The sequence below is a fragment of the Callionymus lyra genome, chromosome 19, assembly GCF_982586985.1.
Source record: "Callionymus lyra chromosome 19, fCalLyr1.hap1.1, whole genome shotgun sequence".
NCBI classification, from domain to species: Eukaryota; Metazoa; Chordata; class Actinopteri; order Syngnathiformes; family Callionymidae; genus Callionymus; species Callionymus lyra.
The window spans coordinates 8456777-8475735 of NC_141836.1; the positions used below are offsets into that span (position 1 = coordinate 8456777).

Genomic DNA, 18959 nt, shown 5'->3' on the forward strand with positions numbered 1-18959 from the left:
ATAATCGTATTAAAAACAAACAAAACAGACAAAATTCACCCAAAAAATAAATACATGAATACAGACAAAATACAAAACATTCCAAACACACTATGGAGAGAAACTGTCCAAGATGAAAACTCTGCTTCCTTAATGTCACTCAGAAAAAACACGTTCGGTAAGACAAGGACCAAGATGTTAAAGATCTAAACGTTTTTTTCATGTATTCAGCGTCACAAAGGACCAGGAGCAAAGTACAGTCACCAGGTAAAATGTTTTTGTTTTTATAGAAAGTAAATACATTTGAAAATAAATTAGCAGATCAACATTTTAAACTTTATATTTGTTAGAGTTTAAATATTATCCATGTGTGCATGGATGAGATAGAAACAGAAACCAACTGACATTGATAATGAAGATTATTATCTTTTATTTCACTGACAACCTACAGTGTTTATAGCAGTCAAAGGTCCACATGAAGTATAAAGGTAAAAAACAAACATGATATCAGTTTACTCCTTTTGAACTTTATTTTTTTCACTCCAGATGTTCCTTGTTGACAGATGTTTATACTAGAGATCATGAATGAATTCTGGATAAAGTCCTGAAAACATGACGAGTGGATTTCTGTTGATTCTTCTTTTACTGGTGAGTTTTGTATTTTTACGATACAATTTTCACTGTGAGATTATTTGTAGTAAATAATTGAGTGTGATCTTCAACCAGAATAGTTACTGTGTGTGTGATTCTATAACATGTTCTTAATATGAAGGTATTTTGTTGAAGGTAAAACCAGGAATGAGTCCTTTATCTTGTTAAAACTGTGAACTATAAGATAGATTAGATAGATAAATAGATAAATAGATAAATAGATAGATAGATAGATAGATAGATAGATAGATAGATAGATAGATAGATAGATAGATAGATAGATAGATAGATAGATAGATAGATAGATAGATAGATAGATAGATAGATAGATAGATAGATAGATAGATAGATAGATAGATAGATAGATAGATAGATAGATAGATACTTTATTCATCTCCTTAGAGAAATTCACGGTTCAGCAGCTCCAGAATATGTTACAAAGAGATAGAACACAGAGGTATGCAGTTATGTACAGTCTAAAATATACTGAAACATATGTAAAAAAAAAGAAGAAAAAAATAGAATAAAAATAAAATAAAATAAAATTAAAATTAAAAAAGATATATAAAACCTTAAAAAGAATGGGATGAGTCTGCGTCATGTCTGATGCAGGTTGAAGAGTCTGATGGCATGGGGGAGGAATGATCTCCTCAGTCTTTCAGTGGAGCAGGACATTGACAGCAGTCTGTCACTGAAGCTGCTCCTCTGTCGGTCTATGGTGCTGTGAAGAGGATGGTGTGGATTGTCTATGATGGACAGGAGCCTGTTGAGGGAGCGTCGCTCAGCTATGGATGTCAGACTGTCCAGTTCCGTGTCTACAACAGAGCCTGCCTTCCTTATTAATTTGTCCAGGCGTGAAGCATCCTTCTTCTTCAGACTGCCCCCCCAGCACACCACCGAGTACAGGAGGGCACTCGCTACCACAGACTGGTAGAAGGTCTGTAGCAGCTTCCTGCAGACGTTGAAGGATGCCAGCCTTCCAAGGAAGTACAAGCGACTCTGTCCTTTCTTGCACAGAGCATCTGTGTTGGTGGTCCAGTCCAGCCTGTCATCCAGCTGTACTCCCAGGTATTTGTAGGTGTGCACCACCTCCACACAGTCCCCCTTGATGAGAACTGGTTCTGGGTGCACCCTGGATCTCCGGTAATCCACAACCATCTCCCTGGTCTTGGTGGTGTTTAGGAGCAGATGATTGTTGTCACACCATTTGACAAAGTCCTGGATGAGCTCCCTGTACTCATCCTCCTTTCCGCTCTTGATACAGCCAACAATGGCTGTGTCGTCCGCAAATCTCTGCACATGGCAGAGCTCTGAGTTGTGCTGAAAGTCGGACGTGTACAGGGAAAACAAGACAGGAGAGAGCACAGTTCCCTGTGGCGCCCCCGTGTTGCTGACCACCTTGTCAGACCTGCATTCCCCCAGTCTCACATACTGGTGTCGGCCGGTCAGGTAGTTGCTTATACAGGCAACTAGAAGTCGTTCATCTCTCCAGGATGGGGTTTCTTTGGGATTGGGATGATGCATGATGTCTTCCACTGCTGGGGGACCTTCCCCAGTCCCAGGCTCAGGTTGAAGATGTGCTGAAGGGGGTGACCCAGTTCCCGCGCGCAGGCCTTCAGAAGTCGAGGCGACACTCCATCTGGACCTGCAGCTTTGTTGGGGCGCAGCCTCCTCAGCTCTCCATGAACCTGAGCTGCTGTGATCGTGGGTGGTGTGGTGGGGGGTTGGGAGTTGTCCTCATCTGTGTTTGTGGAGGCTTGTGTGAGTTGGGGGCTGAGGTGAGGGGTGAGGGCATCTGCATTCAGAGGTGTGAGTGGGATGGGGTGATCAAACCTGTTAAAGAACTGGTTTAACTGGTTTGCCCTTCCCACATCGCTCTCCATGGGGGTTTTCCTCTTGGAGCTGCAGCCAGTGATTGTTTTCATGCCCTCCCACACCTCCCTCATGTTGTTTTCCTGCAACTTCTGTTCAATCTTCCTTCTGTATTGCTCTTTGGGCTCTCTGAGCTGGACTCGGGGTTCCTTCTGTATCCGCTTGAGCTCCTGGGTGTCGCCATCCTTGAAGGCCCTCTTTTTCTGGTTCAGAAGGTCCTTGATGTTGCTTGTAATCCAGGGCTTGTTGTTAGCAAAGCAGCGTACAGTTCTATAATGTAAAGTATGTCAACAGAATAATACGATTTAAAGACGGACAAATATTAAACCATTTATTTTTATTTAAATATTAGTCGCTCTTTTGTTAGTGTTTAATATTTTTATGAGCAACTGAGCATTATTTCTCTGATCAGTGATGAAGATGATTTTATGTTTTGTTTATACAGTTTTTTCCTACTATAACGGAGGTAAACACATTCACCTGTCACTACACTGAATATGTGTTGAGGACAGACGAAGGAGAAGAAGAATGTTGTCCAAAGTGTATTCCAGGTAAAATCCAGTCTGCGACTCAAAAGTGTTGATTTATGACTTGTTGTATTTGTGACCCATTTTCTGACTTTTATTTTAAACATGCTCTGAATGTTGACATTGTTATTTCATTATAAGTAAGAAGTGGTCGAGACTTTATTATCAGTTCTTAGACACTAGTGAGATCAAGTCTTAAACTGTCAATTAAACTAGTGATTTATTTATTTGCCTAACCGGTCACAAAATAAGAGACGATTGCACAGAATTTCTAGGTACGTCCTGCACCTTCTGTGATGATGGAACTTACATGAACAAATTTAACGCAGAGAAGGCCCATTCTGGACCTCAGCTATTTGAACAAGTTCATAGCTACCCGCCCGTTTCGCATGTTGACGATCAGGTGTAAGTCCAGGAGATTGGATGACATCTATCGACCTGACCGACTCGTACTTTCACATACCGATAGTCAAGAGACATCGAAAGTACTTGCGTTTCGCCCTCGAGGATCGTGTGTTTCAATACACTCGACTTCCGTTCGGCTACTCTCTGGCACCCAGGACCTTCACCAAGTGTGTGGAAACGGCAGTGGAGCCATTGAGAGTGAGTGGGGTAAGGATCTTGACCTATCTGGACGACTGGTTGATCCTTGCCAGGTCAGAGGCAGAAAGTTACGCTCACACACAGAAGGTGTTGAGCCATATTGCCACCCTGGGGTTCACGGTGAACCTCAGCAAGAGCGCTCTGACTCCAGTTCAACAGTTAGTTTACCTGGGGGTACTGAACTTGAACTCGGAGGAGAGATACGCGCGCCTCCCGGACGTGCGTATCCAGCCCATTCTCCGACTGACAACACAGTTGCTGGAAGCTCGGTGTCACGTGACAACATCAGGCACTGTTATGTCCCTCCTGGGGCTCATGGCAGCAGCTCACACGGTAGTTCGGCTGGGCTTGCTGCATATGAGGGAGCTTCAGAGATGGTTTGGTCGTCTCAAGCTAGACCTCAAGCGGGAACGAGGTAGGAAAAAAGTGCGCCTTCCCGCTCGGGTTTTGCAGGACATCCAGTTTTGGAACTCTTTAGCCAACCTCAGACGGAGAGTTCCATTGGGTTGCGTCCTTCATTACACTCAGGTGTTCACAGACGCTTCTCTGACAGGTTGGGGAGGCACCTCGGGTCAGGCCTATGCCAGTGGGGTCTGGAGCAGACCGGTGCTCAGACACATAAACTGGCTATAGCTGAAGGCGATTTACAATGTCCTGCTTCACCTCTCTCCCCAACTGTCACGGTCCAACGTCCTAGTGCTATCTGACAGCTCCACCGCCGTGGCGTACGTAAATCACCAAGGTGGAGTCAGATCCCCAGCCCTTCTGAGTGTGGCAAAGAAGATTTGGCTGTGGGCAGACCGTTGGCTGAGGTTAACACTAGTCTGCTCTGCCCTGTGTCAGGCAGGGGGGACTCTGTCAGCGCCCCCGGTGCTGGGCCGCCCTCTCAAGGTGTGGCTCCTGCACGGGACCAGCTGAGCGGGACTTTGGACCAGGGCGTTCTCCACACGCTGGAGAACGCCCGGGCCCCGTCAACACGCAGGCTATATGCCTCAAAGTGGGGGATTTTCTCCCACTGGTGTTCAGACAGGTCCTCGGACCCCAGCTCCTGTTTGGTCTCCGCTATCCTGTCTTTCCTGCAACATTTGCTGGATAACGGACGGACTGTGGCGACACTGAGAGTGTTCGCATCAGCCATAGCGACGAGGCATGTCGGGTTTGAGGGTGCTTCGGCTCGTGCCCACCCTCTGGTAGCACGTTTCTTGCAGGGTGCCTGCAGGCTTCGACCTCCTGCAAGGCCTTCCAGCCCTCAGTGGGATCTCCAGTTGGTACTGGACTCTCTCACAGGCCCTACCTTCGAGCCTCTTGACCAAGTCCCACTGGATATCTTGTCTTTCAAGGTATCGCTCCTTCTGGCACTAACAACCACGAAGAGAGCGAGGGAGCTTTGTGCCCTCTCCATTAGCCCTGAGTGTCTTCCTTTGGCGTCGAGGAGTCTTCGGTGTCTTTGCGTCCTAACCCAGCGTTCCGCCCAAAGATTCTGAGTTCCTTGTTCCGGGCGACAACCTTCACGCTGCGGGCCTTTCATCCGCCGCCCCACTCGGACCCGGGTCAGGAACGTCTCCACCTGTTGTGTCCAGTGAGGGCGTTGGCCTGTTACTTGCGGCGGGTGTCCGTGTTTAGGCGCTCTGATGCTCAGTGGCTCTTTTGCGGGGTGTGGCAGCAGAGGATATCTGCTCAGCTGCCTCTTGGGCGTCCACGTCTACCTTTGCTAAGGCCTATCTCCTCGACGTGACGGCGGGATCAGTAGCTCATACGGTTTTGAGCGCTGCTGTGCACCTCTCAAGGCCCACGGCTCCAGTGGACTTGGATCCTGGGCCTGGGGGTACATTTATCCCGTCAGGCTTCACCTTTGGATTAAACCAATAGCGAAGCCGTTAGAGAGCGGAGCACCAATGACGTAGAACCCCTGAGTTATCTATCATAACCTCAGGTTCTACGAGTTGGTGCGAAGCCCTCTAACCTCGTCGCCCAGCGGCCGCCCTTCTCACTGAGTTTTCAGTTGGAGGAAGTGCGGCGGGTGCTTCCCGCCTTTATAGGAAGTGGACTGCCCCCTGCTGGGTGGCGAGTTCATTAAGCTTTCTCAGAGACGAGGCGGTGCCTCGGGGTAAACCAATAGCGAAGCCGTTAGAGGGCTTCGCACCAACTCGTAGAACCTGAGGTTATGATAGATAACTCAGGGGTTTCCTTGTTTGTGATTATTTCTTCTTCTATATCTCTCTAAAGCCTGACGTTAAAAACGTTGAATTAAAATAGATCGTATATTTTTTAATAACTTTTAAGGATTTTAAATCTGTCTTTATGGTCGTGGTCAGACATGATTAATAATACGTCGTATTAATACGACTTGAATTTGATTTTCTCCGCTTAAACATCACTGATGTTTGAATAAACATTCTTGTTGTTTTGGTTTTACTGTAGTAATGATAGATTTGAACTCTACAGCAAAAACGGGTCGCAAACATGTGTTGGTGCAGGAGGAGGTATAGATAAAAAAATTGTATTCAGTTGTTGTATTATGTTTCAGCGCGAGCAGACAGCTGAGAGGAGGTTTGTAAAACTTCATTTATTCTTGTGTTAAATACTTAAAAAGTATTGTTGAACTCTGTGGGTTTAAATGTGAAACTTGAGACCAAGTTTAGTCGAATAAAGGTTTATGTAGCATGTGCGTGTGCGTGTGCGTGTGTTTCAGTTGAGCCACGCGTGAGGAGCCGCAACTCATGCATGCAAATAAACACAACACAGGGAAAGTCAAACGAGTATAAGGACCAGGAGTCGATACACAATACTGTACTTGGTCAGTACAGATGTTTTTTATTAACCATCATCAAAATAATAACAATTTGAGCTATTTTTGGAAAAACAAGTGTTTTATCCATTTTTATTAATGTGTTGATAATTTAAAAATAACAGAAAGGAAACGAAGAAAATAACAAAGTTTGATAATTACAAATAATTCTTTGGAAAAAATATGGTGCGTGAAAAGAGGAACAAACTTAGATCACGTGCACAATCAAGAGCTTCCTAGAAAAGGGTGGGGTTACGATATGTAGAGTGACACCGTCTCTTTCAGTCATGGTGACTAAACCACTCTTTCAATTCTAACTTTGCTTAAAGTCTTGGGAAACAAACGTTGAAATAAAACAGTAGCAAACAAAATAAACAGAAACCATTTCCGGAACGCAACGTTATAGGTGAACTTATGAAATGAAATATAAATAAACCTCTGACGAGGACGCCCAAGCGTGTCACTACCGTAATACTGTGTATAGAAGCGCTTCAAATTTTAAGCGGGGAGAAGAACCCCATGTTTTTAAGTTAAATCTTCTTGGCCAAATCACAAATACAACACCATTTTATACCATACCAAGATTATTAACAGAACGTGAATCAATGCAAATATAGTTTATCAGTGTGAAGAATTCTAAAAACATACAGACTCAACATTATTTTTCAACTAAAAGCGAATACAGTCGTAGCTCTGCAATCAAACTGTCTCCTTTGTTTCCTCAGATTGTAGATGGTGGATCTCTCCTCCTGGGACCTGACTGGAATGTTTTAAGATGATGTGGAGAACAGTGGTGATGCTGATGCTGGTGAGATAACAACTATCTACTTGTTAACAATACGTGTTGCTGCTGCAGTTGTTTCAAAGTTTGATTCTTTGCATGTTTAGTAGAAGACATTTTTTTCTCAGTGTCATCATTGTATCGTATTGTCCCATCACAAGTGGTCACTGCCCTAACAATGTTTCAACATATTTACATGGATTGTTGTTTTTTTGCACTGTTTTGTTGCATTTTTTAAATGGGTTCTCTTTTAAATCAGGAGTTTGGAATTCGAACCTACGATTGATCTACGGGCAAAACCTACGGACAATATCCACAAGCATTAATATAGTATAAAAACAGTAACAGATAAAAAGACGAATCTTCCAGAAATGACCTCTTGAAATGAAATTGTGCTCATCTACTCTCACTTTCTAAATATGTTGATACTGATGAAGATGGTTCATAATTGTTTGGTTTATACAGTTGTTTTCCACTATAACGGAGATAAACACACTCACCTGTCACTCCATTGAATATGTGTTGAGATCAGACGAAGGAGAAGAATGTTGTCCAAAGTGTTTTCCAGGTAAGATCCAGTCTTGGTCCTCGACTCTATAAGTGTTGATTTATGACTTGTTGTATTTGTGACCTATTTTCTGACTTTTATTTTAAACATGCTCTGAATGTTGACATTGTTATTTTCATTTTAAGTAAGAAGTGGTTGAGACTTTATTATCATTTCTTAGACACTAGTGAGATCAAGTCTTAAACTGTCACTTAAACTTGTGATTTACATGTATTTATTTGTCTAACAGGTCACAAAATAAGTTGAGTTGATTGCACAGAATTTCAAGCTACGTCCTGTATTTCCTGTGATGATGGAACTTACATGGACAAATGGAATGGAGAGAAACATTGTTTCAAGTGTCTGGTCTGTACTGAAGGTAAAGTTTGTTCTTCACCAGAATGATGAGTTGGTCAGTATGTAGATGTGATGTAGAATTTGTTATTGACTAACAGGACTGAGAGAGATCAGATCCTGTACCTTCACAGCAAACACCAAGTGTGAACCTCTGGAGGGTTTTTTCTGTGTGGACGGCTCAGTGGACACATGTGTGGCAGCACAGCAACACTCCACATGTGAACCAGGACAGTTCATCATCAGAGCAGGTGAGTTTCACATCCAACATGTGAAATGCAAGAGTGCAGAAACTATAAGACACACACAATGTTCTTCACAGGAACGTCCTCCACAGACACTGAGTGTGGAACCTGCAGTGAAGGAACATTTTCAAATGGAACGTTCACGTCATGTCAGGATCACAAACAGTGAGTGAAGCTTCACAAATGTTTGCTCCAGATGTTTTCTTCTAAACTGTCTCCACTTGTCTTTGTAGATGTTCAACATATCTACGAGAAGGAACTATTTCTTCTGACTCTGTATGTTTGACACCAGGAGAAGTGGCGGGAATTGTTGTTGCTGTGATCATTGTACAGATCACATGTTTTCTAGTTTTTTGGTTTATAAAAAGACGTAAAAGAGGTAAAAGTCCATGAAATCACATTTTTACATTGATTTATGAACATCTGGGCAGGTTTGTTGTAATTATTTTCTTCTTAACCAGACAAAAAAATTATAAGAACAGAGGTATGTAAGAATTGCTGTAAGAATTTTCCTTTAGAGTATTTTTAATCTTACTCATTAAAATTATTTTATTACAGTGCACTTGTTACCTACCTAAGTTTAAATATGTTTAATTCATAATGAATCAGATTCTATTCTGAATCTTGTTTAATAACATTTGACTCTTTAATTAGGAAAAGGAAACAAGGAATAAATTAATGACTCAATCAGTGGATGAACATAAGCAGGCGGCTGAAACTGAAGCTGATAAGACCGAAAGAGCCGCTGATGCGGCTGAAAGAGCCGCAGGAGCGCATCAGCTGCTGAAAGAGCCGGACCAGCTGGTGAAAGAGCCGGACCAGCAGCTGAAAGGACACGCTGAAGAACCATGTTCCTCCACTGGGCTGGAAGCACAGGGGGGTCCTCCAGAAAGAGCTGGACGATGTAGCTCGGGAGAAGAAAGTATGGACCTCTCTGCTGAAGCTGCTGCCCCCGCGACAAGAATCCAGATGAACAGACCAGAGAAACAGCAGACGTTGAATATGAACTAAATGGACACGAGGATATTAAAGTAGATTGTTCAGTCATTCAATAGCATCTTTCAGTTTTATACAATATGAAAAATGTGTTTATAAATTATCAAAAAATAAAACCATTAACAGAATTAATGCATGTATGCTAGATTAAACTTCTTCTGTTTCAGTTTATTTAAAAAACACATGTGCAGTTCCATTAAAAAGATGGCTGCACCTGATTTTGCAAAATGCTACTTTCCATCTGTAGTCCTCAATAAAGATGTAGAAAGTTAACCTAATACATCAACATACAAGTAAAGCAAAAACACAATAATATACAAAAACACAGTACAATCTAATAAGGTCATCTGATGAACAAATACCTATCTCGTACCACTAGTGCGAGCAGGTCTGCTGGTCTAAAAGCCAGTCTTTGACAGCTTGTGGGAAGCGATGAAAATCTGCTTTGTTCCTTAGATTGTCTGGGAGCCTGTTCCATTCTTTGATGCCTTTGTATGAAACTTATAGACACACTATGATTATGAACAATTACACATTGTCTAAACATGTCTGATGATCAACTACACAAAAATAAGACTATAGAACCAATTAGAAATACATCGATAACAGCATTCCACCGGTGATATGTATCAACAAATTGGTTCACGAGACGTGATAGGTTAGCTTAGGTAGAACTTTATTGATCCCTCAGAAGGTCTCCTTCGGGAAATTGTTTATTTGAAATTGTCATCGATCCATCACTCAATATACCAGCAGCGTTTCTGAAGTTGTATTTACCTATTCATCTGTCTTCTTACTCTGATGCATTCATGCTCTGTAGACAGAAGCTTCACCTGCACAGGTGATCTCATTAGATCTTCCTCTCTCTCCACCTGCACGCAAAGCAACTTGTACTCTCTGCTGCCCTCTAGTGCTACTAAGACTTAACAGTGTGGGTCATTATTTTTTTCCAAGTGTCCCCATTTTGTCTCAAACATCAATATAACTAATATTTAACACCAATTGGTAAATAGCAAACATTTATGCTTCATTACAGTTGAAACAATTGTTCTCTGGTAACAAATATTTATCATTAACCCTTTGTGTTCATGTATGATCCATGGCACTCGTCATGATGGACAATATGATGGAAAAACATTATATTAGTGTCAGTACAGAACACGATGTTGGAAATCAACGACGCATTTGCGCATGCGTTGTCCACCTACATGGTGGTTTATAATAATAATAATAATCTCTATTTATATAGCGCCTTAACAGTCACATGCAGAAAAATCTACCAAACTATAACTGATAGATTCTCAAAAATCCTCTGATATTAAATGATCTTTTCTCTCAAGGATAAGGATGTTGAAGGAGTGACGTCACAGTGTCCACTGTTGAAGGATAAGGATGTTGAGTGTCCAGCTGGAAGGAGCAGAGGTACATGTTGTTTATTAAAGTCTGTCGCCCTTCCCAGCTATCTTCTAAATAAATAAGATATAAACTAGATTTATGCTTCATTTATCTCTGTAGAGAAATTCACAAAATGATGTTTCCTTGTTTGTGATTATTTCTTCTTCTATATCTCCCTAAAGCCTGACGTTAAAAACGTTGAATTAAAATAGATCGTATATTTTTTAATAACTTTTAAGGATTTTAAAACTGTCTTTATGGTCGTGGTCAGACATGATTAATACGTCGTATTAATACGACTTGAATTTGATTTTCTCCGCTTAAACATCACAGATGTTTGAATAAACATTCTTGTTGTTTTGGTTTTACTGTAGTAATGATAGATTTGAACTCTGCAGCAAAAACGGGTCGCAAACATGTGTTGGTGCAGGAGGAGGTATAGATAAAAAAATTGTATTCAGTTGTTGTATTATGTTCCAGCGCGAGCAGACAGCTGAGAGGAGGTTTGTAAAACTTCATTTATTCTTGTGTTAAATACTTAAAAAGTATTGTTGAACTCGGTGGGTTTAAATGTGAAACTTGAGACCAAGTTTAGTCGAATAAAGGTTTATGTAGCGCATGTGCGTGTGCGTGTGCGTGTGTTTCAGTTGAGCCACTCGTGAGGAGCCGACACTCATACATGCGTTTCTTTTGACAATAAATAAAGTAAATAAACACAACACAGGGAAAGTCAAACGAGTATAAGGACCAGGAGCCGATACACAATACTGTACTTGGTCAGTACAGATGTTTTTTATTAACCATCATCAAAATAATAACAATTTGAGCTATTTTTGGAAAAACAAGTGTTTTATCCATTTTTATTAATGTGTTGATAATTTAAAAATAACAGAAAGGAAACGAAGAAAATAACAAAGTTCGATAATTACAAATAATTCTTTGGAAAAAATATGGCGCGTGAAAAGAGGAACAAACTTAGATCACGTGCACAATCAAGAGCTTCCTAGAAAAGGGTGGGGTTACGATATGTAGAGTGACACCGTCTCTTTCAGTCATGGTGACTAAACCACTCTTTCAATTCTAACTTTGCTTAAAGTCTTGGGAAACAAACGTTGAAATAAAACAGTAGCAAACAAAATAAACAGAAACCATTTCCGGAACGCAACGTTATAGGTGAAATTATGAAATGAAATATAAATAAACCTCTGACGAGGACGCCCAAATTTTTTTATTTTTTTTTATTTTAAACATGCTCTGAATTGTGACATTGTTATTTTCATTTTAAGTAAGAAGTGGTTGAGACTTTATTATCAGTTCTTAGACACTAGTGAGATCAAGTCTTAAACTGTCACCTAAACTTGTGATTTACATGTATTTATTTGTCTAACAGGTCACAAAATAAGTTGAGTTGATTGCACAGAATTTCAAGCTACGTCCTGTATTTCCTGTGATGATGGAACTTACATGGACAAATGGAACGGAGAGAAACATTGTTTCAAGTGTCTCGTCTGTACTGAAGGTAAAGTTTGTTCTTCACTAGAATGATGAGTTGGTCAGTATGTAGATGTGATGTAGAATTTGTTATTGACTAACAGGACTGAGAGAGATCAGATCCTGTACCTTCACAGCAAACACCAAGTGTGAACCTCTGGAGGGTTTTTTCTGTGTGGACGGCTCAGTGGACACATGTGTGGCAGCACAGCAACACTCCACATGTGAACCAGGACAGTTCATCATCAGAGCAGGTGAGTTTCACATCCAACATGTGAAATGCAAGAGTGCAGAAACTATAAGACACACACAATGTTCTTCACAGGAACGTCCTCCACAGACACTGAGTGTGGAACCTGCAGTGAAGGAACATTTTCAAATGGAACGTTCACGTCATGTCAGGATCACAAACAGTGAGTGAAGCTTCACAAATGTTTGCTCCAGATGTTTTCTTCTAAACTGTCTCCACTTGTCTTTGTAGATGTTCAACATATCTACGAGAAGGAACTATTTCTTCTGACTCTGTATGTCGAGAAGGTTTGACACCAGGAGGAGTGGCTGGAATTATTGTTTCTGTGATTATGATCATTCTACTGATCACATGTTCTGTACTTTATTGGTTTGTAAAAAGACAAAGAGGTAAAAGTCCATGAAATCACATTTTTACATTGATTTATGAACATCTTGGTTTGTTTTAATTATTTTTCTTCTTAACCAGACAAAGAAACCACAGAAGAAGAAAAAAGGTTTGTAAGAATTGATTTTCCTTTTCAGTATTTTTAATCTTACTCATTAAAATCATTTTATTACAGTGCACCTGTTACCTACCTACGTTTAAATATTTTTTATTCATAATCAATCGGATTGTAGTCTGAATCTTGTTTAGTAACATTTGACTCTTAATTATTAATTAGGAAATGGTGAAGGAAGAAAATAAAACGTAATTGTTGAAGCATCGGAGAGAATCTTAATGAATTTGATGGAACTTTTTCATCTAAACCGACTTCTCTCTCATTTCTCTTCTTAGACCATCAATTGATCCATGAGGAGGAACTTGTCTCACCCTCTCCAGCACACACTGAGGGCATTGAGGAGCTCCATCAGTGATAGGATGCTCCATCCCCAGTGTGTGAGGGAGAGGTACCGCAGGTCCTTCCTCCCTACTGCCATCAGACTCCACAACAGGAACACAGCCAGATAATTATCTAACTGCACCTTTCTTGTTATTTTTGTAAATATGATTGTGTATATAATATAGTGCAGATTTATTTTCTATTCTATTTAGATTTTTTCTTTTCTTTTTAATATTTTATTTCTGGGTGTTTTATTTTTTTCTGGTATATTGCTCTTGCGGTTGTTAAAACGAATTTTCCCTCGCGGGACAATAAAGGGATTCTGATTCTGATTGATGAAAATGTGTTGGATGAAGTCGATGAGATAGATTAGCATCAGATAAAATAAAGCCTCCATGACCTCCTTCCTGGTGAGATGTTCAGATGATGTTCCACTGATAGAACCCGGGGAAGACCAAGGACACACTGAAGACCATGTTCCTCCACTGGGCTGGAAACACAGGGGGGTCCTCCAGAAAGAGTTGGACAATGTAACTGGGGAGAAGAAAGTATGGACCTCTCTGCTGAAGCTGCTGCCCCCGCGACAAGAATCCAGATGAACAGACCAGAGAGACAGCAGAGGTTGAATATGAACTAAATGGACACGAGGATATTAAAGTAGATTGTTCAGTCATTCAATAGAATGTTTCAGTTTTATACAATATGAAAAATGTGTTTATAAATGATCTGTTCAGTGAACATAACATATTTCTGGCTGTTTTCATTTGCCTGTGTGTGTATCTTAGTCTGTGATATAGAAAACAGTTTCTGTCAAACCTTTCATTAATCTCATAAATGTCTGATCAGCAGATAATGAGTCATGTTTCTGAGCTTCTTATTAACTGGGGAAATGCGAGTGTAAAATATTGTTTTTGTTCACTGTTATACTAGATCCACTCAGTATAAACTGTTGTCAACATTGAAGTAAAATAATCTCCAGAAATTATACTTTGTGATGAAGTCTTAATGTTAAAAGAGACAAATGTAATAATATCTTTAATGAATCAATTCATGTAAGTTTATATCAAACCTGCTATTCCCTGCATGCTGGGATCAGAGACACTAGAATTCTACTGTCTTTGTATGTTTTAGATTTACAACACATGAACATACAGTAGATCTGGATCAATTATAAAGGTCATGTATGTAATTAATCATTTTTCTACTTAATGACGACATCATTAAAAGTGTGAACTGCAGTCACACTACAAGTTTATGTCCATAATCCTTGGATATTCTCTCGTAATGAGAACAATTTAACAGAAGAGTTTAACATTACCTTGGCTGTAGTCATGCTCTGTAGACAGAAGCTTCACCTGCACAGGTGATCTCATTAGCTCGTCCTCTCTCTCCACCTGCACCCAAAGCAACTTGTACTCTCTGCTGCCCTCTAGTGTTACTAAGACTTAACAGTGTGGGTCATTCTTTTTTTCCAAGTGTCCCCATTTTGTCTCAAACATCAATATAACTAATATTTAACACCAATTAGTAAATATCAAACATTTATGCTTCATTACAGTTGAAACAATTGTTCTCTGGTAACAAATATTTATCATTAAACATGTGTGTTCATGTATGATCCATGGCACTCGTCATGATGGACAAATATGATGGAAAAACATTATATTAGTGTCAGTACAGAACACGATGTTGGAAATCAACGATGCATTTGCGCATGCGTTGTCAACCTACATGGTGGTTTATAACAGTCAAAGTCACTACGACAACCGCAACTATAAAAAAAACAACTTGCGTTTTTGTGAAGGTGTTACGGTAGGAGGAGAGCAGTCAGACGCAGAAGAATCTACGAAACTATCACTGATAGCAGCTGGAAGGAGCAGAGGTACATGTTGTTGTTTATTAAAGGCTCTTTTCATTTTATTGACATCGGTAAATGTAACGCTGAGTTTAAGTGAAGGTATCAAGACCTGTCGCCCTTCCCAGCTATCTTCTAAATAAATAAGATATAAGCTAGATTTATGCTTCATTTATCTCTGTAGAGAAATTCACAAAATGATGTTTCCTTGTTTGTGATTATTTATTCTTCTATATCTCCCTAAAGCCTGACGTTAAAAACGTTGAATTAAAATAGATCGTATATTTTTTAGTAACTTTTAAGGATTTTAAAACTGTCTTTATGGTCGTGGTCAGACATGATTAATAATACGTCTTATTAATACGACTTGAATTTGATTTTCTCCGCTTAAACATCACTGATGTTTGAATAAACATTATTGTTGTTTTGGTTTTACTGTAGTAATGATAGATTTGAACTCTGCAGCAAAAACGGGTCGCAAACATAAATTGTATTCAGTTGTTGTATTGTACTACTGGCGCTTTAAGAGTTCGAAGTGTGTTTCAGCGCGAGCAGACAGCTGAGAGGAGGTTTGTAAAACTTCATTTATTCTTGTGTTAAATACTTAAAAAGTGTTGTTTAACTCTGTGGGTTTAAATGTGAAACTTGATTTAGTCGTTTAATCTAATAAACGTTTATGTAGCATGTGCGTGTGTTTCAGTTGAGCCACGCGTGAGGAGCCGACACTCATACATGTGTTTCTTTTGATAATAAATAAAGTAAATAAACAGAACACAGGGAAAGTCAAACGAGTATAAGGACCAGGAGTCGATACACAATACTGTACTTGGTCAGTACAGATGTTTTTTATTAACCATCATCAAAGTAATAACAACTTGAGCTATTTTTGGAAAAACAAGTGTTTTATCCATTTTTATTAATGTGTTGATCATTAAAAAATAACAGAAAGGAAACGAAGAAAATAACAAAGTTTGATAATTACAAATAAAAATATTAAAAAATATGGTGCGTGAAAAGAGGAACAAACTTAACTCACGTGCACAATCAAGAGAATCTTAGAAAAGGGTTCGGTTACAATATGTAGAGTGACACCGTCTCTTTCAGTCATGGTGACTAAACCACTCTTTCAATTCTAACTTTGCTTAAAGTCTTGGGAAACGAACGTTGCAATAAAACAGTAGCAAACAAAATAAACAGAAACCATTTCCGGAACGCAACGTTATAGGTGAAATCGAGAAGAAAAAAAAAACCCAGCATGCCTTGCGACCCTGTCGTCTTGAAATGAAATAGGAACTAAACCTCTGACGAGGACGCCGAAGCGTGTCACTACCGTAATACTGTGTATAGAAGCGCTTCAAACTTTAAGCGGGGAGAAGAACCCCATGTTTTTAAGTTAAATCTTCTAGGCCAAATCACAAATACAACACAATTTTATACCATACCAAGATTATTAACAGAACGTGAATCAATGCAAATATAGTTTATCAGTGTGAAGAATTCTAAAAACATACAGACTCCTCACATTATTTTTCAACTAAAAGCGAATACAGTCGTAGCTCTGCAATCAAACTGTCTCCTTTGTTTCCTCAGATTGTAGATGGTGGATCTCTCCTCCTGGGACCTGACTGGAATGTCTTTTTAAGATGATGTGGAGAACAGTGGTGATGCTGATGCTGGTGAGATAACAACTATCTATTTGTTAACAATACGTGTTGCTGCAGCAGTTGTTTCAAAGTTTGATTCTTTGCATGTTTAGTAGAAGACATTTTTTTCTCAGTGTCAACATTGTATCGTATTGTCCCATCACAAGTGGTCACTGCCCTAACAATGTTTCAACATATTTACATGGATTGTTTTTTATTTGCACCGTTTTGTTGCATTTTTTAAATGGGTTCTCTTTTAAATCAGGAGTTTGGAATTCGAACCTACGGTTGGTCTACGGGCAAAACCTACGGACAATATCCACAAGCATTAATATAGTTAAAAAAAAAACTTCACAGTATCACAGATAAAAAGACGAATCTTCCAGGCATGTCGTCTTGAAATGAAATTGTGCTCATCTACTCTCACTTTCTAAATATGATGAGACTGATGAAGATGGTTCATAATTGTTTTGTTTATACAGTTGTTTTCTACTATAACGGAGGAAAACACACTGACCTGTCACTACACTGAATATGTGTTGAGGACAGACGAAGGAGAAGAATGTTGTCCAAAGTGTATTCCAGGTAAGATCCAGTCTTGGTCCTTGACTTTGTTTGAGGTTCAGACTTACAACTATGACACTATGACAACTATAAAACTTTTGACAATGTTTTTGCTACTTTAGGTAACAGGCAGAAGTCTTAGTCAAACTAGTGATTTATTATTTTGTCTAACAGGTCACAAAGTAAGAGACGATTGTACAGAATTTCAAGGTACGTCCTGCACTGACTGTGATGATGGAACTTACATGAACAAATATAGCGGAGAGAAAAATTGTTACAAGTGTCTGGTCTGTACTGAAGGTAAAGTTTGTTCTTCACTAGAATGATGAGTTGGTCAGTATGTAGATGTGATGTAGAATTTGTTATTGACTAACAGGACTGAGAGAGATCAGATCCTGTACCTTCACAGCAAACACCAAGTGTGAACCTCTGGAGGGTTTTTTCTGTGTGGACGGCTCAGTGGACACATGTGTGGCAGCACAGCAACACTCCACATGTGAACCAGGACAGTTCATCATCAGAGCAGGTGAGTTTCACATCCAACATGTGAAATGCAAGAGTGCAGAAACTATAAGACACACACAATGTTCTTCACAGGAACGTCCTCCACAGACACTGAGTGTGGAACCTGCAGTGAAGGAACATTTTCAAATGGAACGTTCACGTCATGTCAGGATCACAAACAGTGAGTGAAGCTTCACAAATGTTTGCTCCAGATGTTTTCTTCTAAACTGTCTCCACTTGTCTTTGTAGATGTTCAACATATCTACGAGAAGGAACTATTTCTTCTGACTCTGTATGTGGAGAAGGTTTGACACCAGGAGAAGTGGTTGGAATTATTGTTGCTGGGATTATGATAGTTCTACTGATCACATGTCCTGTAGTTTGTCATTTTATAAAAAGACAAAGAGGTAAAAGTCCATGAAATCACCTTTTAACATTGATTCATTTGTTAGTTAGTTTATAGTTTGTTTTAATTATTTTTCTTCTCAACCAGACATAAAGGACCACAGAAGAATAATGGAGGTATGGAAGAATTGATTTTCCTTTTCAGTATTTTTAATCTTACTCATTAAATTCAATTTATTACAGAGCACTTGTTGCCTACCTAAGCCGGACCAGCAGCCGAAAGGGCCGGACCAGCAGCAGGAAGAGTCTAAGTTATCTGTTTAAGAAAGCCTCCTTAACCTCCTGCCTGGTGAGATGTTCAGATGATGTTCCACTGATCCAGGACACACTGAAGAACCATGTTCCTCCACTGGGCTGGAAACACAGGGGGGTCCTCCAGAAAGAGCTGGACGATGTCGCTGGGGAGAAGAAAGTATGGACCTCTCTGCTGAAGCTGCTGCCCCCGCGACAAGAATCCAGATAAACAGACCAGAGAGAAACAGCAGACGTTGAATATGAACTGAGTCGGTGTGAATGTCTGTGGTGGAAGTTCACAACTGAACAGTATTTGACATTTTATAAAATGCTGTGAAATGGACACGAGGATATTAAAGGAGATTAAAGTCGAATTATCTGTTCAGTGAACATAACATATTTATGTGTGTTTTAATTTACCTGTGTGTGTCTGTGATACAGAAAACATCCAG

The 18959-nt window shown here is 39.9% G+C and overlaps 3 long non-coding RNA genes across 9 annotated transcripts in view; all 3 read left to right on the plus strand.

The window, feature by feature from the left end:
- Positions 1-18956, plus strand: part of LOC148059324 (uncharacterized) — a 42608-nt gene extending 23652 nt beyond the window's left edge. The window contains exons 2-10 of one of the 5 annotated variants that reach the window (XR_015709503.1): positions 211-246; positions 526-627; positions 7667-7769; positions 17539-17664; positions 17741-17890; positions 17962-18049; positions 18118-18275; positions 18362-18390; positions 18457-18956. This is a non-coding gene — a long non-coding RNA (uncharacterized LOC148059324). Of the gene's footprint in view, positions 1-210; positions 247-525; positions 628-7666; positions 7770-15147; positions 16834-17282; positions 17386-17538; positions 17665-17740; positions 17891-17961; positions 18050-18117; positions 18276-18361; positions 18391-18456 lie in introns of those variants that run through there. The other 4 variants (XR_015709500.1, XR_015709501.1, XR_015709502.1 and 1 more) reach the window with 4 other exon arrangements.
- On the plus strand, positions 8021-8649 carry LOC148059329 (uncharacterized). 2 transcript variants are annotated; one of them, XR_015709475.1, is made up of 3 exons: positions 8021-8127; positions 8204-8512; positions 8581-8649. It is a non-coding gene; the product is annotated as an uncharacterized LOC148059329 (long non-coding RNA). The 2 variants fall into 2 exon arrangements; XR_015709476.1 differs by lacking the exon at positions 8581-8649 and having other exon boundaries at positions 8022-8127; positions 8204-8353; positions 8425-8534.
- LOC148059330 (uncharacterized) lies at positions 12150-13048 on the plus strand. 2 transcript variants are annotated; one of them, XR_015709436.1, is made up of 4 exons: positions 12150-12257; positions 12334-12483; positions 12555-12642; positions 12711-13048. It is a non-coding gene; the product is annotated as an uncharacterized LOC148059330 (long non-coding RNA). The 2 variants fall into 2 exon arrangements; XR_015709435.1 differs by having other exon boundaries at positions 12334-12642.
- Positions 18957-18959: the final 3 nt, after the last annotated feature.